Raw genomic sequence first — 22,127 nt, 5'->3', positions numbered from 1 at the left:
GACTATCTAGGTTAACTAGCGGGCACTTGGATGCTCAATGTTAACTCGCGGTCACTTGGACTATCTAGGTTAGCTAACGGGCACTTGGACTAAGTACGTCCCCTAGTGGGCACTTGGACACTCTAGGTTAACTAACGGGCACTAGGACTATCTAGGTTAACTAGCGGGCACTTGGACTATCTAGGTTACCTAGCTGGCACTAGGACTATGAAGGTTCCCTAGCGGGCACTAGGATTATCTAGGTTACCTAGCGGGCACTTGGACTATGTAGGTCAACTAGCGGGCACTTGGATTATGTAGGTTCCCTATCGGGCCCTTGGACTATGTAGGTTAACTAGAGGGCATTTGGACTATGTAGGTTACCTAGCAGGCACTTGGACTATGTAGGTTTCCTATCGGGCACTTGGAAAATGTAGGTTAACTAGGGGGCACTAGGACTATGTAGGTTACCTAGCGGGCCCATAGACTATCTAGGTTACCTAGCGGGCATTTGGACTATGTAGGCTCCCTAGCGTTTATTTGGACTATATAGATTATTTAGCGGGCACTTAGACTTTGTAGGTTACCTAGCGGGCACTTTGACTATCTAGGATACCTAGCAGGCACTTGAACTATCTACGTTACCTAGCGGGTACTTGGAGTATGTAGGTTACCTACTGGGCTGTTGGACAATCTAGGTTACCTAGCGGGCACATGGACTATCTAGGTTAACTAACGGGCACTTGGACTATGTAGGTTCCCTAGCGGGCACTTGGATTATGTAGGTTCCCTATCGGGCACTAGGACAATGTAGGTTACCTAGGGGCGCTTGGACTATCTAGGTTACCTAGGGGGAAGCTGGACTATGTAGGTTAACTAGTGGGCACTTGGACTATCTACGTTACCTAGCAGGCACTTGGACTATGTACGTTCCCAAGCAGGCCCTTGGACTATCTACGTTACCTAGCGGGCACTTAGACTATGTACGTTACCTAGCGAGCACTTGGAGTATGTACGTTTCCTAGCGGGTACTTGGACTAGATTGGTTCCCTAGCGGGCACTTGGTCTATCTATGTTAATTAGCGGGCACTTGGACTATCTAGGTTAACTAGCGGACATTTGGACTATTAGGGCCCCTAGCGGGCATTTGGACTATATTGGTTACCTAGCAGGCACTTGGACTATGTAGGTTAACGAAAGGGCACTTGGACTATGTAGGTAACCTAGTGGTCACTTGAAATGTCTAGGTTACCTCGCGGGCACTTGGACTATGTAGGTTAACTAGCGGGCACTTGAACTATCTAGGTTAACTAGCAGGCCCTTGGACGATGTAGGTTAACTAGCAGGCCCTTGGACTATGTAGGTTAACTAGCGGGCCCTTGGACTATGTAGGTGACATAGAGGGCACTTGGACGATCTAGGTTAACTAGCGGGTACTTGGACTATGTAGGTTAACTAGCGGGCCCTTGGACTATGTAAATTACCTAGCGGCACTTGGACTATCTACATTAACTAGCGGGCCCTTGGACTATGTAGATTCCCTAGCGGGCACTTGGACTGTATATGTTCCAGAGCGGGCCCTTGGACTATGTAGGTTCCCTAGCAGTCACTTGGACTATGTAGGTTCCAGAGCGGGCACTTGGACTATCTAGGTTCCCTAGCGGGCACTTGTACTATGTAGGTTAATTAGCGGACACTTGGACGATCTAGGTTAACTAGCGGGTACTTGGATTATGTAGGTTAACCAGCGGGCCCTTGAACTATGTAGATTAACTAGCGGCACTTGGACTATCTACATTAACTAGCGGGCACTTGGACTATGTAGGCTAACTAGCGGGGTCTTGGACTATGTAGGTTCCCTAGCGGGCAATTGGACTGTATATATTCCCTACGGACACTTGAACTATGTAAGTTAACTACCGGGTACTTGGACTATGTAGGTTAAGTAGAGGGCCCTTGGACTATCTAGGTTACCTAGCGGGCACTTGGAGTATGTAGGTTAACTACCGGGCACTTGCACTATGTACGTTACCGAACGGGCATTTGGACTATGTAGGTAACCTAGTGGGCACTTGGAGAGTCTAGGTTACCTAGCGGCACTTGGACTTCTAGGTTAAAGAACGGGCACTTGGACTATGTATGTTGCATAGCGGGCAATTGGACTATCTAGGTTAGGTAACGGGCACGAGAACTATCTAGGTTACCTAGCTGACACTTGAACTATTTACGTTATAGCGGGTTCTTGGAGTATGTAGGTTACCTAGCGGGCTGTTGGACTATCTAGGTTACCAAGCGGGCACTTGGACTATCTAGTTTAACTAACGGACACTTGGACTATGTAGGTTCCCTAGCGGGCCCTTGGACTATGTAAATTCCCTAGCCGGCACTTGGTCTATGTGGGTTTCATGGCGGGCATTTGGACTATCTAGGTTACCTAACGGGCACTTGGACTATGTAGGTTCCCTAGTGGGCACTTGAATTATGTAGGTTCCCTATCGGGCACTAGGACTATGTAGGTTACCTAGCGGGCACTTGGACTATGTAGGTTCCCTATCGGGCACTTGGAGAATGTAGGTTAACTAGGGGGCACTAGGACTATGTAGGTTTCCTAGCGGGCCCATGGACAACCTAGTTTTCCTAGCGGGCATTTGGACTATGTAGGCTTCCTAGTGGTCAATTGGACTATATAGATTACCTAGCGGGCACTTAGACTTTGTAGGTTACCTAGCGGGCACTTGAACTACCTACGTTACCTAGCGGGTACTTGGAGTATGTAGGTTACCTACCAGGCTGTTGGACTTTCTAGGTTACCTAGCGGGCACTGGGACTATCTAGGTTAACTAACGGGCACTTGGACTATGTAGGTTCCCTCTCGGGCCCTTGGACTATGTAAGTTCCCTAGCGGGCACTTGGACTATGTGGGTTTCCTAGCGGACATTTGGACTATCTAGGTTACCTAACGGGCACTTGGACTATGTAGGTTCCCTAGCGGGCACGGATTATGTAGGTTCCCTATCGGGCACTTGGACTATGTAGGTTACCTAGCGGGCACTTGGATTATGTAGGTTACCTAGCGGGCCCTTGAACTATCTAGGTTACCTAGGGGGAACCTGGACTATGTACGTTAACTAGTGTGCACTTGGAATATCTAGGTTACCTAGCAGGCACTTGGACTATGTAGGTTAACTAGCGAGCACTTGGACTATCTAGGTTACCTAGCGGCCACTTGGACTATGTACGTTCCCTAGCCGGCACTTGGACTATCTATGTTACCTAGCGGGCACTTGGTCTATCTAGGTTAATTAGCGGGCACGTGGACTATCTAGGTTAACTAGTGAGCACTTGGACTATCTAGGTTAACTAGCGGGCATTTGGACTATTAGGGCCCCTAGCGGGCATTTGGACTATATTGGTTACTTAGCGGGCACTTGGTCTATGTAGGTTAACTAGCGGGCACTTGGACTATCTAGGTTAACTAGCAGGCCCTTGAACGATGTAGGTTAACTAGCGGTCCCTTGGACTATGTAGGTTAATAGCGGGCCCTTGGACTATGTAGGTTACCTAGCGGGCACTTGGACGATCTAGGTTAACTAGCGGGTACTTGGACTATGTAGGTTAACTAGCGGGTCCTTGGACTATGTAGATTAACTAGCGGCATTTGGACTATCTACATTAACTAGCGGGCCCTTGGACTATGTAGATTCCCTAGCGAGCACTTGGACTATGTATGTTCCAGCGCGGGCTCTTGGAATATGTAGGTTCCAGAGCGGGCACTTGGACTAACTAGATTCCCTAGCAGGCACTTGTACTATGTAGATTAACTAGCGGACACTTGGACGATCTAGGTTAAGTAGCGGGTACTTGGACAATGTAGGTTAACTTGCGGGCCCTTGAACTATGTAGATTAACTAGCGGAACTTGGACTATCTGCATTAACTAGCGGGCCCTTGGAGTATGTAGATTCCCTAGCGTGCACTTGGACTATGTATGTTCCCTAGCGGGCACTTGGTCTATGTATATTCCCTATGGACACTTGAACTATGTAAGTTAACTACCGGGCACTTGGACTATGTAGGTTAACTAGCGGGCCCTTCGACTATGTAGATTAACTAGCGGCACTTGGACTATATACGTTAACTAGCGGGCCCTTGGACTATTTAGATTCCCTAGCGGGCATTTGGACTATATAGATATACTAGTGGGCACTTAGACTTTGTAGGTTACCTAGAGGACACTCGGACTATCTAGGTTAACTAGCGAGCACTTGGACTATCTAGGTTAACGAACGGGCACTTGGACTATGTAGGTATCCTAGCGGGCACTTGGATAGTCTAGGTTACCTAGCGGGCACTTGGACTATATAGGTTAACGAACGGGCACTTGGACTATGTAGGTTACCTAGCGGGCACTTGGACTATGTAGGATCCCTATCGGACATTTGGACTTCTTAGGTTACCTAGCGGGCACTTGGAATTTCTAGGTTAACTAGCGGGCACTTGGACTATCTAGGCCAACTAGCGGGCCCTTGTACTATGTAGGTTAACTAGCGAGCACTTGGACTATCTAGGTTAACTAGCGGACCTTGGACTACGTAGGTTAACTAGCGTGCACTTGGACTATCTAGGTTAACTAGTGGGCACTTGGATGCTCAATGTTAACTAGCGGTCACTTGGACTATCTAGGTTAGCTAATGGGCACTTGGACTAAGTACGTCCCCTAGTGGGCACTTGGACACTCTAGGTTAACTAACGGTCACTAGGACTATCAAGGTTAACTAGCGGGCACTTGGACTATCTAGGTTACCTAGCTGGCACTAGGACTATGAAGGTTCCCTAGCAGGCACTAGGATTATCTAGGTTACCTAGCGGGCACTTGGACTATGTAGGTCAACTAGCGGGCACATGGATTATGTAGGTTCCCTATCGGGCCCTTGGACTATGTAGGTTATCTAGAGGGCATTTGGACTATGTAGGTTACCTAGCAGGCACTTGGACTATGTAGGTTTCCTATCGGGCACTTGGAAAATGTAGTTTAACTGTGGGGCACTAGGACTATGTAGGTTACCTAGCGGGCCCATAGACTATCTAGGTTACCTAGCGGGCATTTGGTCTATGTAGGCTCCCTAGCGTTTATTTGGACTATATAGATTATTTAGCGGGCACTTAGACTTTGTAGGTTACCTAGCGGGCACTTTGACTATCTAGGTTACCTAGCAGGCACTTGAACTATCTACGTTACCTAGCGGGTACTTGGAGTATGTAGGTTACCTACCGGGCTGTTGGACAATCTAGGTTACCTAGCGGGTACATGGACTATCAGGTTAACTAACGGGCACTTGGACTATGTAGGTTCCCTAGCGGGCACTTGGATTATGTAGGTTCCCTAGCGGGCACTAGGACAATGTAGGTTACCTAGCGGGCCCTTGGACTATCTAGGTTACCTAGGGGGAAGCTGGACTATGTAGGTTAACTAGTGGGCACTTGGACTATCTACGTTACCTAGCAGGCACATGGACTATGTACGTTCCCAAGCAGGCCCTTGGACTATCTACGTTAACTAGCGGGCACTTAGACTATGTACGTTACCTAGCGAGCACTTGGAGTATGTACGTTTCCTAGCGGGTACTTGGACTAGATTGGTTCCCTAGCGGGCACTTGTTCTATCTAGGTTAACTAGCGGGCACTTGGACTATCTAGGTTAACTAGCGGACATTTGGACTATTAGGGCCCCTAGCGGGCATTTGGACTATATTGGTTACCTAGCGGGCACTTGGACTATGTAGGTTAACGAAAGGGCACTTGGACTATGTAGGTAACCTAGTGGTCACTTGAAATGTCTAGGTTACCTCGTGGGCACTTGGACTATGTAGGTTAACTAGCGGGCAGTTGGAATATCTAGGTTAACTAGCAGGCCCTTGGACGATGTAGGTTAACTAGCGGGCCCTTGGACTATGTAGGTTAACTAGCGGGCCCTTGGACTTTGTAGGTGACATAGAGGGCACTTGGACGATCTAGGTTAACTAGCGGGTACTTGGACTATGAAGGTTAACTAGCGGGCCCTTGGACTATGTAGATTAACTAGCGGCACTTGGACTATCTACATTAACTAGCGGGCCCTTGGACTATGTAGATTCCCTTGCGGGCACTTGGACTATATATGTTCCAGAGCGGGCACTTGGACTATGTAGGTTCCCTAGCAGTCACTTGGACTATGTAGGTTCCAGAGCGGGCACTTGGACTATCTAGGTTCCTTAGCGGGCACTTGTACTATGTAGGTTAATGAGCGGACACTTGGACGATCTAGGTTAACTAGCGGGTACTTGGATTATGTAGGTTAACCAGCGGGCCCTTGAACTATGTAGATTTACTCGCGGCACTTGGACTATCTACATTAACTAGCGGGCACTTGGACTATGTAGGCTAACTAGGGGGGCCTTGGACTATGTAGGTTCCCTAGCGGGCACTTGGACTCTATATGTTCCCTACGGACACTTGAACTATGTAAGTTAACTACCGGGCACTTGGACTATGTAGGTTAACTAAAGGGCCCTTGGACTATCTAGGTTACCTAGCGGGCACTTGGACTATGTAGGTTAACTACCGGGCACTTGCACTATCTAGGTTACCGAACGGGCATTTGGACTATGTAGGCAACCTAGCGGGCACTTGGAGAGTCTAGGTTACCTAGCGGGCACTTGGACTTCTAGGTTAAAGAACGGGCACTTGGACTATGTATGTTGCATAGCGGGCAATTGGACTATCTAGGTTAGGTAACGGGCACAAGAACTATCTAGGTTACCTAGCTGGCACTTGAACTATCTACGTTATAGCGGGTTCTTGGAGTATGTAGGTTACCTAGCGGGCTGTTGGACTATCTAGTTTAACTAACGGACACTTGGACTATGTAGGTTCCCTAGCGGGCCCTTGGACTATGTAAATTCCCTAGCGGGCACTTGGACTATGTGGGTTTCATGGCGGGCATTTGGACTATCTAGGTTACCTAACGGGCACTTGGACTATATAGGTTCCCTAGCGGGCACTTGGATTATGTAAGTTCCCTATCGGGCACTTGGACAATATAGGTTACCTAGCGGGCACTTGGACTATGTAGGTTCCCTATCGGGCACTTGGAGAATGTAGGTTAACTAGGGGGCACTAGGACTATGTAGGTTTCCTAGCGGGCCCTTGGACTACCTAGGTTACCTAGCGGGCATTTGGACTATGTAGGCTCCCTAGTGGTCATTTGGAGTACATAGATTACCTAGCGGGCACTTAGACTTTGTAGGTTACCTAGCGGGCACTTGAACTATCTACGTTACCTAGCGGGTACTTGGAGTATGTAGGTTACCTACCGGGCTGTTGGACTTTCTAGGTTACCTAGCGGGCACTGGGACTATCCAGGTTAACTAACGGGCACTTGGACTATGTAGGTTCCCTAGCGGGCCCTTGGATTATGTAAGTTCCCTAGCGGGCACTTGGACTATGTGCGTTCCCTAGCGAGCATTTGGACTATCTAGGTTACCTAACGGGCAGTTGGACAATGTAGGTTCCCTAGCGGGCACTTGGATTATGTAGGTTCCCTATAGGGCACTTGGACTATGTAGGTTAAGTAGCAGGCATTTGGACTATGTAGGTTACCTAGCGGGCACTTGGACTATGTAGGTTCCCTATCGGGCACTTGGACTATGTAGGTAACCTAGCGGGCACTTGGACAGTCTAGGTTACCTAGCGGGCACTTGGACTATCTACGTTCCCTAGCGGGCACTTGGATTATCTATGTTACCTAGCGGGCACTTGGACTATGTACGTTTCCTAGAGGGTACTTGGACTAGATAGGTTCCCTAGCGGGTACTTGGTCTATCTAGGTTAACTAGCGGGCACTTGGACTATCTAGGTTAACTAGCGAGCACTTGGATTATCTAGGTTAATGAACGGGCACTTGGACTATGTAGGTAACCTAGCGGGCACTTGGACAGTCTAGGTTACCTAGCGGGCACTTGGACTATATAGGTTAACGAAAGGCACTTGGACTATGTAGGTTACCTAGCGGGCACTTGGACTATGTAGGATCCCTATCGGACATTTGGACTTCTTAGGTTACCTAGCGGGCACTTGCAATTTCTAGGTTAACTAGCGGGCACTTGGACTATCTAGGTCAACTAGCGGGCCCTTGTACTATGTAGGTTAACTAGCGAGCACTTGGACTAAGTAGGTTAACTAGCGTGCACTTGGACTATCTAGGTTAACTAGCGGGCACTTGGATGCTCAATGTTAACTAGCGGTCACTTGGACTATCTAGGTTAGCTAACGGGCACTTGGACTAAGTACGTCCCCTAGTGGGCACTTGGACACTCTAGGTTAACTAACGGGCACTAGGACTATCTAGGTTAACTAGCGGGCACTTGGACTATCTAGGTTACCTAGCAGGCACTTGAACTATCTAGGTTAACTAGCAGGCCCTTGGACGATGTAGGTTAACTAGCGGGCCCTTGGACTATGTAGGTTAACTAGCGGGCCCTTGGACTATGTAGGTGACATAGAGGGCACTTGGACGATCTAGGTTAACTAGCGGGTACTTGGACTATGTAGGTTAACTAGCGGGCCCTTGTACTATGTAGATTAACTAGCGGCACTTGGACTATCTACATTAACTAGCAGGCCCTTGGACTCTGTAGATTCCCTAGCGGGCATTTGGACTGTATATGTTCCAGAGCGGGCACTTGGACTATGTAGGTTCCCTAGCAGTCACTTGGACTATGTAGGTTCCAGAGCGGGCACTTGGACTATCTAGGTTCCCTAGCGGGCACTTGTACTATGTAGGTTAATTAGCGGACACTTGGACGATCTAGGTTAACTAGCGGGTACTTGGATTATGTAGGTTAACCAGCGGGCCCTAGAACTATGTAGATTAACTAGTGGCACTTGGACTATCTACATTAACTAGCGGGCACTTGGACTATGTAGCCTAACTAGGAGGGTCTTGGACTATGTAGGTTCCCTAGCGGGCACTTGGACTCTATAGGTTCCCTACGGACACTTGAACTATGTAAGTTAACTACCGGGTACTTGGACTATGTAGGTTAAGTAGAGGGCCCTTGGACTATCTAGGTTACCTAGCGGGCACTTGGACTATGTAGGTTAACTACCGGACACTTGCACTATCTAGGTTACCGAACGGGCATTTGGACTATGTAGGTAACCTAGCGGGCACTTGGAGAGTCTAGGTTACCTAGCGGGCACTTGGACTTCTAGGTTAAAGAACGGGCACTTGGACTATGCATGTTGCATAGCGGGCAATTGGACTATCTAGGTTAGGTAACGGGCACGAGAACTATCTAGGTTACCTAGCTGGCACTTGAACTATCTACGTTATAGCGGGTTCTTGGAGTATGTAGGTTACCTAGCGGGCTGTTGGACTATCTAGGTTACCAAGCGGGAACTTGGGCTATCTAGTTTAACTAACGGACACTTGGACTATGTAGGTTCCCTAGCGGGCCCTTGGTCTATGTAAATTCCCTAGCGGGCACTTGGACTATGTGGGTTTCATTGCGGGCATTTGGACTATCTAGGTTACCTAACGGGCACTTGGACTATATAGGTTCCCTAGCGGACACTTGAATTATGTAGGTTCCCTATCGGGCACTTGGACTATGTAGGTTACCTAGCGGGCACTTGGACTATGTAGGTTCCCTATCGGGCACTTGTAGAATGTAGGTTAACTAGGGGGCACTAGGACTATGTAGGTTTCCTAGCGGGCCCATGGACTACCTAGGTTACCTAGCGGGCATTTGGACTATGTAGGCTCCCTAGTGGTCAATTGGACTATATAGATTACCTAGCGGGCACTTAGACTTTGTAGGTTACCTAGCGGGCACTTGAACTATCTACGTTACCTAGCGGGTACTTGGAGTATGTAGGTTACCTACCGGGCTGTTGGACTTTCTAGGTTACCTAGCGGGCACGGGGACTATCTAGGTTAACTAACGGGCACTTGGACTATGTAGGTTCCCTAGCGGGCCCTTGGACTATGTAAGTTCCCTAGCGGGCACTTGGACTATGTGGGTTAACTAGCGGGCATTTGGACTATATAGGTTCCCTATCGGGCCCTTGGACTCTGTAAGTACCCTAGCGGGCACTTGGACTATGTGGGTTCCCTAGCGGGCATTTGGACTATCTAGGTTACCTAACGGGCACTTGAACAATGTAGGTTCCCTAGCGGGCACTTGGATTATGTAGGTTCCCTATCGGGCCCTTGGAATATGTAGGGTAACTAGCGGGCATTTGGACTATGTAGGATACCTAGCGGGCACTAGGACTAAGTAGGTTTCCTATCGGGCATTTGGACTATGTAGGTTACCTAGTGGGCCCTTGGACTATCTAGGTTACCTAAGGGGAACCTGGACTATGTAGGTTAACTAGTGGGCACTTGGACTATCTAGGTTACCTAGCAGGCACTTGGAGTATGTAGGTTAACTAGCGAGCACTTGGACTATCTAGGTTACCTAGCGGGCACTTGGCTATGTACGTTCCCTAGCGGGCACTTGGACTATCTATGTTACCTAGCGGGCACTTGGACTATGTACGTTTCCTAGAGGGTACTTGGACTAGATAGGTTCCCTAGCGGGCATGTGGTCTATCTAGGTTACCTAGCGGGCACTTGGACTATGTAGGTCAACTAGCGGGCACTTGGACTATCTAGGTTAACGAACGGGCACTTGGACTATGTAGGTATCCTAGCGGGCACTTGGACAGTCTAGGTTACCTAGTGGGCACTTGGACTATATAGGTTAACGAACGGGCACTTGGACTATGTAGGTTACCTAGCGGGCACTTGGACTATGTAGGATCCCTATCGGACATTTGGACTTCTTAAGTTACCTAGCGGGCACTTGGAATTTCTAGGTTAACTAGCGGACCTTGGACTACGTCGGTTAACTAGCGTGCACTTGGACTATCTAGGTTAACTAGCAGGCACTTGGATGCTCAATGTTAACTAGCGGTCTCTTGGACTATCTAGGTTAGCTAACGTGCACTTGGACTAAGTACGTCCCCTAGTGGGCACTTGGACACTCTAGGTTAACTAACGGGCACTAGGAATATCTAGGTTAACTAGCAGGCACTTGGACTATCTAGGTTAACTAGCTGGCACTAGGACTATGAAGGTTCCCCAGCGGGCACTAGGATTATCTAGGTTACCTAGCGGGCCCTTGGACTATGTAGGTCAACTAGTGGGCACTTGGATTATGTAGGTTAACTATCGGGCCCTTGAACTATGTAGGTTAACTAGTGGGCATTTGGACTATGTAGGTTACCTAGCAGGCACTTGGACTATGTAGGTTTCCTATCAGGCACTTGGAAAATGTAGGTTAACTAGGGGGCACTAGGACTATGTAGGTTACCTAGCGGGCCCATAGACTATCCAGGTTACCTAGCGGGCATTTGGTCTATGTAGGCTCCCTAGCGTTTATTTGGACTATATAGATTATTTAGCGGGCAGTTAGACTTTGTAGGTTACCTAGCGGGCACTTTGAATATCTAGGTTACCTAGCAGGCACTTGAACTATCTACGTTACCTAGCGGGTACTTGGAGTATGTAGGTTACCTACCGGGCTGTTGGACAATCTAGGTTACCTAGCGGGCACATGGACTATCTAGGTTAACTAACGGGCACTTGGACTATGTAGGTTCCCTAGCGGGCACTTGGATTATGTAGGTTCCCTATCGGGCACTAGGACAATGTAGGTTACCTAGTGGGCCCTTGGACTATCTAGGTTACCTAGGGGGAACCTGGACTATGTAGGTTAACTAGTGGGCACTTGGACTATCTACGTTACCTAGCAGGCACTTGGACTATGTACGTTCCCAAGCAGGCCCTTGGACTATCTACGTTACCTAGCGGGCACTTAGACTATATACGTTACCTAGCGAGCACTTGGAGTATGTACGTTTCCTAGCGGGTACTTGGACTAGATTGGTTCCCTAGCGGGCACTTGGTCTATCTAGGTTAACTAGTGGGCACTTGGACTATCTAGGTTAACTAGCGGACATTTGGACTATTAGGGCCCCTAGCGGGCATTTGGACTATATTGGTTACCTAGCGGGCACTTGGACTATGTAGGTTAACGAAATGGCACTTGGACTATGTAGGTAACCTAGTGGTCACTTGAAATGTCTAGGTTACCTCGCGGGCACTTGGACTATGTAGGTTAACTAGCGGGCACTTGGACTATCTAGGTTAACTAGCAGGCCCTTGGACGATGTAGGTTAACTAGCGGGCCCTTGGACTATGTAGGTTAACCAGCGGGCCCTTGGACTATGTAGGTGACATAGAGGGCACTTGGACGATCTAGGTTAACTAGCGGGTACTTGGACTATGTAGGTAAACTAGCGGGCCCTTGGTCTATGTAGATTAACTAGCGGCACTTGGACTATCTACATTAACTAGCGGGCCCTTGGACTATGTAGATTCCCTTGCGGGCACTTGGACTATATATGTTCCAGAGCGGGCATTTGGACTATGTAGGTTCCCTAGCAGTCACTTGGACTATGTAGGTTCCAGAGCGGGCACTTGGACTATCTAGGTTCCCTAGCGGGCACTTGTACTATGTAGGTTAATTAGCGGACACTTGGACGATCTAGGTTAACTAGCAGGTACTTGGATTATGTAGGTTAACCAGCGGGCCCTTGAACTATGTAGATTAACTAGCGGCACTTGGGTTATCTACATTAACTAGCGGGCACTTGGACTATGTAGGCTAACTAGGGGGACCTTGGACTATGTAGGTTCCTTAGCGGGCACTTGGACTCTATATGTTCCCTACGGACACTTGAACTATGTAAGTTAACTACCGGGCACTTGGACTATGTAGGTTAACCAAAGGGCCCTTGGACTATCTAGGTTACCGAACGGGCATGTGGACTATGTAGGTAACCTAGCGGGCACTTGGAGAGTCTAGGTTACCTAGCGGGCACTTGGACTTCTAGGTTAAAGAACGGGCACTAGGACTATGTATGTTGCATAGCGGGCAATTGGACTATCTAGGTTAGGTAACGGGCACAAGAACTATCTAGGTTACCTAGCTGGCACTTGAACTATCTACGTTATAGCGGGTTCTTGGAGTATGTAGGTTACCTAGCGGGCTGTTGGACTATCTAGTTTAACTAATGGACACTTGGACTATGTAGGTTCCCTAGCGGGGCCTTGGACTATGTAAATTCCCTAGCGGGCACTTGGACTATGTGGGTTTCATGGCGGGCATTTGGACTATCTAGGTTACCTAACGGGCACTTGGACTATGTAGGTTCCCTAGCGGGCACTTGGATTATGTAGGTTCCCTATCGGGCACTTGGACAATATAGGTTACCTAGCGGGCACTTGGACTATGTAGGTTCCCTATCGGGCACTTGGAGAATGTAGGTTAACTAGGGGGCACTAGGACTATGTAGGTTTCCTAGCGGGCCCTTGGACTACCTAGGTTACCTAGCGGGCATTTGGACTATGTAGACTCCCTAGTGGTCATTTGGACTATTTAGATTACCTAGCGGGCACTTAGATTTTGTAGGTTACCTAGCGGGCACTTGAACTATCTACGTTACCTAGCGGGTACTTGGAGTATGTAGGTTACCTACCGGGCTGTTGGACTTTCTAGGTTACCTAGCGGGCACTGGGACTATCTAGGTTAACTAACGGGCACTTGGACTATGTAGGTTCCCTAGCGGGCCCTTGGACTATGTAAGTTCCCTAGCGGGCACTTGGACTATGTGGGTTCCCTACCGGGCATTTGGACTATCTAGGTTACCTAACGGGCACTTGGACAATGTAGGTTCCCTAGCGGGCACTTGGATTATGTAGGTTCCCTATCGGGCACTTGGACTATGTAGGTTAAGTAGCGGGCATTTGGACTATGTAGGTTACCTAGCGGGCATTTGGACTATGTAGGTTACCTAGCGGGCACTTGGACTATGTAGGTTCCCTATCGGGCATTTGGACTATGTAGGTTACCTAGTGGGCCCTTGGACTATCTAGGTTACCTAGGGGGAACCTGGACTATGTAGGTTAACTAGTGGGCACTTGGACTATCTAGGTTACCTAGCAGGCACTTGGAGTATGTAGGTTAACTAGCGAGCACTTGGACTATCTAGGTTACCTAGCGGGCACTTGGACTATGTACGTTCCCTAGCGGGCACTTGGACTATCTATGTTACCTAGCGGGCACTTGGACTATGTACGTTTCCTAGAGGGTACTTGGACTAGATAGGTTCCCTAGCGGGTACTTGGTCTATCTAGGTTAACTAGCGGGCACTTGAACTATCTAGGTTAACTAGCGAGCACTTGGACTATCTAGGTTAACGAACGGGCACTTGGACTATGTAGGTAACCTAGCGGTCACTTGGACAGTCTAGGTTACCTAGCGGGCACTTGGACTATATAGGTTAACGAACGGGCACTTGGACTATGTAGGTTACCTAGCGGGCACTTGGAGTATGTAGGATCCCTATGGGGCATTTGGACTTCTTAGGTTACCTAGCGGGCACTTGGAATTTCTAGGTTAACTAGCGGGCACTTGGACTATCTAGGTCAACTAGCGGGCCCTTGTACTATGTAGGTTAACTAGCGAGCACTTGGACTACGTAGGTTAACTAGCGTGCACTTGGACTATCTAGGTTAACTAGCGGGCACTTGGATGCTCAATGTTAAATAGCGGTCACTTGGACTATCTAGGTTAGCTAACGGGCACTTGGACTAAGTACGTCTCCTAGTGGGCACTTGGACACTCTAGGTTAACTAACGGGCACTAGGACTATCTAGGTTAACTAGCGGGCACTTGGACTATCTAGGTTACCTAGCTGGCACTAGGACTATGAAGGTCCCCTAGCGGGCACTAGGATTATCTAGGTTACCTAGCGGGCACTTGGACTATATAGGTCAACTAGCGGGCACTTGGATTATGTAGGTTCCCTATCGGGCCCTTGGACTATGTAGGTTAACTAGAGGGCATTTGGACTATGTAGGTTACCTAGCAGGCGCTTGGACTATGTAGGTTTCCTATCGGGCACTTGGACAATGTAGGTTAAGTAGGGGGCACTAGGACTATGTAGGTTACCTAGCGGGCCCATAGACTATCTAGGTTACCTAGCGGGCATTTGGACTGTGTAGGCTCCCTAGCGTTTATTTGGACTATATAGATTATTTTGCGGGCAATTAGACTTTGTAGGTTACCTAGCGGGCACTTTGACTATCTAGGTTACCTAGCAGGCACTTGAACTATCTACGTTACCTAGCGGGTACTTGGAGTATGTAGGTTACCTACCGGGCTGTTGGACAATCTAGGTTACCTAGCGGGCACATGCACTATCTAGGTTAACTAACGGGCACTTGGACTATGTAGGTTCCCTAGCGGGCCCTTGGATCATCTAGGTTACCTAGGGGGAAGCTGGACTTTGTAGGTTAACTAGTGGGCACTTGGACTATCTACGTTACCTAGCAGGCACTTGGACTATGTACGTTCCCAAGCAGGCCCTTGGACTATCTACGTTACCTAGCGGGCACTTAGACTATGTACGTGACCTAGCGAGCACTTGGAGTATGTACGTTTCCTAGCGGGTACTTGGACTAGATTGGTTCCCTAGCGGGCACTTGGTCTATCTAGGTTAACTAGCGGGCACTTGGACTATCTAGGTTAACTAGCGGACATTTGGACTATTAGGGCCCCTAGCGGGCATTTGGACTATATTGGTTACCTAGCAGGCACTTGGACTATGTAGGTTAACGAAAGGGCACTTGGACTATGTAGGTAACCTAGTGGTCACTTGAAATGTCTAGGTTACCTCGCGGGCACTTGGACTATGTAGGTTAACTAGCGGGCACTTGAACTATCTAGGTTAACTAGCAGGCCCTTGGACGATGTAGGTTAACTAGCGGGCCCTTGGACTATGTAGGTTAACTAGCGGGCCCTTGGACTATGTAGGTGACATAGAGGGCACTTGGACGATCTAGGTTAACTAGCGGGTACTTGGACTATGTAGGTTAACTAGCGGGCCCTTGTACTATGTAGATTAACTAGCGGCACTTGGACTATCTACATTAACTAGCAGGCCCTTGGACTCTGTAGATTCCCTAGCGGGCACTTGGACTGTATATGTTCCAGAGCGGGCACTTGGACTATGTAGGTTCCCTAGCAGTCACTTGGACTATGTAGGTTCCAGAGCGGGCACTTGGACTATCTAGGTTCCCTAGCGGGCACTTGTACTATGTAGGTTAATTAGCGGACACTTGGACGATCTAGGTTAACTAGCGGGTACTTGGATTATGTAGGTTAACCAGCGGGCCCTAGAACTATGTAGATTAACTAGTGGCACTTGGACTATCTACATTAACTAGCGGGCACTTGGACTATGTAGCCTAACTAGGAGGGTCTTGGACTATGTAGGTTCCCTAGCGGGCACTTGGACTCTATATGTTCCCTACGGACACTTGAACTATGTAAGTTAACTACCGGGTACTTGGACTATGTAGGTTAAGTAGAGGGCCCTTGGACTATCTAGGTTACCTAGCGGGCACTTGGACTATGTAGGTTAACTACCGGACACTTGCACTATCTAGGTTACCGAACGGGCATTTGGACTATGTAGGTAACCTAGCGGGCACTTGGAGAGTCTAGGTTACCTAGCGGGCACTTGGACTTCTAGGTTAAAGAACGGGCACTTGGACTATGCATGTTGCATAGCGGGCAATTGGACTATCTAGGTTAGGTAACGGGCACGAGAACTATCTAGGTTACCTAGCTGGCACTTGAACTATCTACGTTATAGCGGGTTCTTGGAGTATGTAGGTTACCTAGCGGGCTGTTGGACTATCTAGGTTACCAAGCGGGAACTTGGGCTATCTAGTTTAACTAACGGACACTTGGACTATGTAGGTTCCCTAGCGGGCCCTTGGTCTATGTAAATTCCCTAGCGGGCACTTGGACTATGTGGGTTTCATGGCGGGCATTTGGACTATCTAGGTTACCTAACGGGCACTTGGACTATATAGGTTCCCTAGCGGACACTTGAATTATGTAGGTTCCCTATCGGGCACTTGGACTATGTAGGTTACCTAGCGGGCACTTGGACTATGTAGGTTCCCTATCGGGCACTTGTAGAATGTAGGTTAACTAGGGGGCACTAGGACTATGTAGGTTTCCTAGCGGGCCCATGGACTACCTAGGTTACCTAGCGGGCATTTGGACTATGTAGGCTCCCTAGTGGTCAATTGGACTATATAGATTACCTAGCGGGCACTTAGACTTTGTAGGTTACCTAGCGGGCACTTGAACTATCTACGTTACCTAGCGGGTACTTGGAGTATGTAGGTTACCTACCGGGCTGTTGGACTTTCTAGGTTACCTAGCGGGCACGGGGACTATCTAGGTTATCTAACGGGCACTTGGACTATGTAGGTTCCCTAGCGGGCCCTTGGACTATGTAAGTTCCCTAGCGGGCACTTGGACTATGTGGGTTAACTAGCGGGCATTTGGACTATATAGGTTCCCTATCGGGCCCTTGGACTCTGTAAGTACCCTAGCGGGCACTTGGACTATGTGGGTTCCCTAGCGGGCATTTGGACTATCTAGGTTACCTAACGGGCACTTGAACAATGTAGGTTCCCTAGCGGGCACTTGGATTATGTAGGTTCCCTATCGGGCCCTTGGAATATGTAGGGTAACTAGCGGGCATTTGGACTATGTAGGATACCTAGCGGGCACTAGGACTAAGTAGGTTTCCTATCGGGCATTTGGACTATGTAGGTTACCTAGTGGGCCCTTGGACTATCTAGGTTACCTAAGGGGAACCTGGACTATGTAGGTTAACTAGTGGGCACTTGGACTATCTAGGTTACCTAGCAGGCACTTGGAGTATGTAGGTTAACTAGCGAGCACTTGGACTATCTAGGTTACCTAGCGGGCACTTGGCTATGTACGTTCCCTAGCGGGCACTTGGACTATCTATGTTACCTAGCGGGCACTTGGACTATGTACGTTTCCTAGAGGGTACTTGGACTAGATAGGTTCCCTAGCGGGCATGTGGTCTATCTAGGTTACCTAGCGGGCACTTGGACTATGTAGGTCAACTAGCGGGCACTTGGACTATCTAGGTTAACGAACGGGCACTTGGACTATGTAGGTATCCTAGCGGGCACTTGGACAGTCTAGGTTACCTAGTGGGCACTTGGACTATATAGGTTAACGAACGGGAACTTGGACTATGTAGGTTACCTAGCGGGCACTTGGACTATGTAGGATCCCTATCGGACATTTGGACTTCTTAAGTTACCTAGCGGGCACTTGGAATTTCTAGGTTAACTAGCGGACCTTGGACTACGTCGGTTAACTAGCGTGCACTTGGACTATCTAGGTTAACTAGCAGGCACTTGGATGCTCAATGTTAACTAGCGGTCTCTTGGACTATCTAGGTTAGCTAACGTGCACTTGGACTAAGTACGTCCCCTAGTGGGCACTTGGACACTCTAGGTTAACTAACGGGCACTAAGAATATCTAGGTTAACTAGCAGGCACTTGGACTATCTAGGTTAACTAGCTGGCACTAGGACTATGAAGGTTCCCCAGCGGGCACTAGGATTATCTAGGTTACCTAGCGGGCCCTTGGACTATGTAGGTCAACTAGTGGGCACTTGGATTATGTAGGTTAACTATCGGGCCCTTGAACTATGTAGGTTAACTAGTGGGCATTTGGACTATGTAGGTTACCTAGCAGGCACTTGGACTATGTAGGTTTCCTATCAGGCACTTGGAAAATGTAGGTTAACTAGGGGGAACTAGGACTATGTAGGTTACCTAGCGGGCCCATAGACTATCCAGGTTACCTAGCGGGCATTTGGTCTATGTAGGCTCCCTAGCGTTTATTTGGACTATATAGATTATTTAGCGGGCACTTAGACTTTGTAGGTTACCTAGCGGGCACTTTGAATATCTAGGTTACCTAGCAGGCACTTGAACTATCTACGTTACCTAGCGGGTACTTGGAGTATGTAGGTTACCTACCGGGCTGTTGGACAATCTAGGTTACCTAGCGGGCACATGGACTATCTAGGTTAACTAACGGGCACTTGGACTATGTAGGTTCCCTAGCGGGCACTTGGATTATGTAGGTTCCCTATCGGGCACTAGGACAATGTAGGTTAACTAGTGGGCCCTTGGACTATCTAGGTTACCTAGGGGGAACCTGGACTATGTAGGTTAACTAGTGGGCACTTGGACTATCTACGTTACCTAGCAGGCACTTGGACTATGTACGTTCCCAAGCAGGCCCTTGGACTATCTACGTTACCTAGCGGGCACTTAGACTATGTACGTTACCTAGCGAGCACTTGGAGTATGTACGTTTCCTAGCGGGTACTTGGACTAGATTGGTTCCCTAGCGGGCACTTGGTCTATCTAGGTTAACTAGTGGGCACTTGGACTATCTAGGTTAACTAGCGGACATTTGGACTATTAGGGCCGCTAGCGGGCATTTGGACTATATTGGTTACCTAGCGGGCACTTGGACTATGTAGGTTAACGAAATGGCACTTGGACTATGTAGGTAACCTAGTGGTCACTTGAAATGTCTAGGTTACCTCGCGGGCACTTGGACTATGTAGGTTAACTAGCGGGCACTTGGACTATCTAGGTTAACTAGCAGGCCCTTGGACGATGTAGGTTAACTAGCGGGCCCTTGGACTATGTAGGTTAACCAGCGGGCCCTTGGACTATGTAGGTGACATAGAGGGCACTTGGACGATCTAGGTTAACTAGCGGGTACTTGGACTATGTAGGTAAACTAGCGGGCCCTTGGTCTATGTAGATTAACTAGTGGCACTTGGACTATCTACATTAACTAGCGGGCCCTTGGACTATGTAGATTCCCTTGCGGGCACTTGGACTATATATGTTCCAGAGCGGGCACTTGGACTATGTAGGTTCCCTAGCAGTCACTTGGACTATGTAGGTTCCAGAGCGGGCACTTGGACTATCTAGGTTCCCTAGCGGGCACTTGTACTATGTAGGTTAATTAGCGGACACTTGGACGATCTAGGTTAACTAGCAGGTACTTGGATTATGTAGGTTAACCAGCGGGCCCTTGAACTATGTAGATTAACTAGCGGCACTTGGGTTATCTACATTAATTAGCGGGCACTTGGACTATGTAGGCTAACTAGGGGGACCTTGGACTATGTAGGTTCCTTAGCGGGCACTTGGACTCTATATGTTCCCTACGGACACTTGAACTATGTAAGTTAACTACCGGGCACTTGGACTATGTAGGTTAACCAAAGGGCCCTTGGACTATCTAGGTTACCGAACGGGCATGTGGACTATGTAGGTAACCTAGCGGGCACTTGGAGAGTCTAGGTTACCTAGCGGGCACTTGGACTTCTAGGTTAAAGAACGGGCACTAGGACTATGTATGTTGCATAGCGGGCAATTGGACTATCTAGGTTAGGTAACGGGCACAAGAACTATCTAGGTTACCAAGCTGGCACTTGAACTATCTACGTTATAGCGGGTTCTTGAGTATGTAGGTTACCTAGCGGGCTGTTGGACTATCTAGTTTAACTAATGGACACTTGGACTATGTAGGTTCCCTAGCGGGGCCTTGGACTATGTAAATTCCCTAGCGGGCACTTGGACTATGTGGGTTTCATGGCGGGCATTTGGACTATCTAGGTTACCTAACGGGCACTTGGACTATGTAGGTTCCCTAGCGGGCACTTGGATTATGTAGGTTCCCTATCGGGCACTTGGACAATATAGGTTACCTAGCGGGCACTTGGACTATGTAGGTTCCCTATCGGGCACTTGGAGAATGTAGGTTAACTAGGGGGCACTAGGACTATGTAGGTTTCCTAGCGGGCCCTTGGACTACCTAGGTTACCTAGCGGGCATTTGGACTATGTAGACTCCCTAGTGGTCATTTGGACTATTTAGATTACCTAGCGGGCACTTAGATTTTGTAGGTTACCTAGCGGGCACTTGAACTATCTACGTTACCTAGCGGGTACTTGGAGTATGTAGGTTACCTACCGGGCTGTTGGACTTTCTAGGTTACCTAGCGGGCACTGGGACTATCTAGGTTAACTAACGGGCACTTGGACTATGTAGGTTCCCTAGCGGGCCCTTGGACTATGTAAGTTCCCTAGCGGGCACTTGGACTATGTGGGTTCCCTACCGGGCATTTGGACTATCTAGGTTACCTAACGGGCACTTGGACAATGTAGGTTCCCTAGCGGGCACTTGGATTATGTAGGTTCCCTATCGGGCACTTGGACTATGTAGGTTAAGTAGCGGGCATTTGGACTATGTAGGTTACCTAGCGGGCATTTGGACTATGTAGGTTACCTAGCGGGCACTTGGACTATGTAGGTTCCCTATCGGGCATTTGGACTATGTAGGTTACCTAGTGGGCCCTTGGACTATCTAGGTTACCTAGGGGGAACCTGGACTATGTAGGTTAACTAGTGGGCACTTGGACTATCTAGGTTACCTAGCAGGCACTTGGAGTATGTAGGTTAACTTACGAGCACTTGGACTATCTAGGTTACCTAGCGGGCACTTGGACTATGTACGTTCCCTAGCGGGCACTTGGACTATCTATGTTACCTAGCGGGCACTTGGACTATGTACGTTTCCTAGAGGGTACTTGGACTAGATAGGTTCCCTAGCGGGTACTTGGTCTATCTAGGTTAACTAGCGGGCACTTGAACTATCTAGGTTAACTAGCGAGCACTTGGACTATCTAGGTTAACGAACGGGCACTTGGACTATGTAGGTAACCTAGCGGTCACTTGGACAGTCTAGGTTACCTAGCGGGCACTTGGACTATATAGGTTAACGAACGGGCACTTGGACTATGTAGGTTACCTAGCGGGCACTTGGACTATGTAGGATCCCTATGGGGCATTTGGACTTCTTAGGTTACCTAGCGGGCACTTGGAATTTCTAGGTTAACTAGCGGGCACTTGGACTATCTAGGTCAACTAGCGGGCCCTTGTACTATGTAGGTTAACTAGCGAGCACTTGGACTACGTAGGTTAACTAGCGTGCACTTGGACTATCTAGGTTAACTAGCGGGCACTTGGATGCTCAATGTTAAATAGCGGTCACTTGG

Source organism: Tenrec ecaudatus, chromosome 16 (genome assembly GCF_050624435.1).
Source record: "Tenrec ecaudatus isolate mTenEca1 chromosome 16, mTenEca1.hap1, whole genome shotgun sequence".
Lineage (NCBI taxonomy): Eukaryota > Metazoa > Chordata > Mammalia > Afrosoricida > Tenrecidae > Tenrec > Tenrec ecaudatus.
Note: the sequence above shows the minus strand (reverse complement) of the source record.